This window comes from Lissotriton helveticus, chromosome 6 (genome assembly GCF_964261635.1).
Source record: "Lissotriton helveticus chromosome 6, aLisHel1.1, whole genome shotgun sequence".
Taxonomy (NCBI): Eukaryota; Metazoa; Chordata; class Amphibia; order Caudata; family Salamandridae; genus Lissotriton; species Lissotriton helveticus.
Genome location: NC_136067.1, coordinates 1,293,942,366 through 1,293,943,280, shown reverse-complemented (window position 1 = coordinate 1,293,943,280; position 915 = coordinate 1,293,942,366). Strand labels below are relative to the sequence as shown.

General features: G+C 42.0%; 1 pseudogene; it reads right to left on the bottom strand.

Annotated features, from left to right (window-relative positions):
* LOC144761714 (large ribosomal subunit protein uL6 pseudogene) lies at nt 1-571 on the bottom strand (annotated as a pseudogene).
* Between the last annotated feature and the right edge of the window lie 344 nt (nt 572-915).

Here is a 915-nt window from a genome sequence, read left to right as displayed (position 1 = left end):
TTATTCTTCCAGTTGCTGGACAGTACACTTCTCTGAAACATAGATACCATCCGAGAACTTTCAGATATCCTTGTTCTTTACGGTGGTGGCTTACTGGATCAAGGCAGCTGAATTTGAAACTAGTTCAAAGTCATTCCCTTTAAGAATCAACTCGTCCTTCTGGGCTTGAGAAAGTGCACAGTTGACACCTTGCCTCATGTGCACTCTTCAGATCTTTCCACCCAAGACGTTACGTATATCTACTAGCGAGCCAGTGTCCTGAACGACTACATTAATAGGGAAATGTACACAGACCTAATCTTGTAACGAAAGCCCAATGTGACACCCTTAATCATGTTTAGCACATGGCTGCAGATTGTGCGCACCGTGGCCAGCTCTTTGCGATTACCCCACCATTTGTCAACACAAAACTTCCTATGCTTCTTGCCTATGAAACAGAGCTCAACATTAATATGATTGAAGTCCCGGCGAAGACTTCCCCGGGGGCCCTCACAATTACAGTGTGCCCTTTCATAGTGATGTCCACCTTGTCGGGGATGACCACAGTCTGGTTGTTGAGAATGGTATCCATTCTCGCAGGAGACCGAGAAAAGGGCTTCTCTGTCAATATTTTGTTCCTTGATATTGTTGTTACAATATTCTGTCCCTTCGATATTCAGGGTTTGATATTTCCTACTACAATCACCTCACGTTAAAAGTAAAAGAACGCAACTTGTTTTTTAATTGTGCTTTTATGGCCTTGTTAGGCCGAAATAAAGTAATTCTTGAATTGACTTGAAAATAAAGCAATGGAATTGGGAGGTTCCAATTGATGCAGCACAATTTTCTATACCTTCTAGCTCTGGTAAAGTCATCAAACATATTGCGCAAATTAGTCGTATGAACCTTCGTTCTTAGCTGAAAGTCTATCTTGTG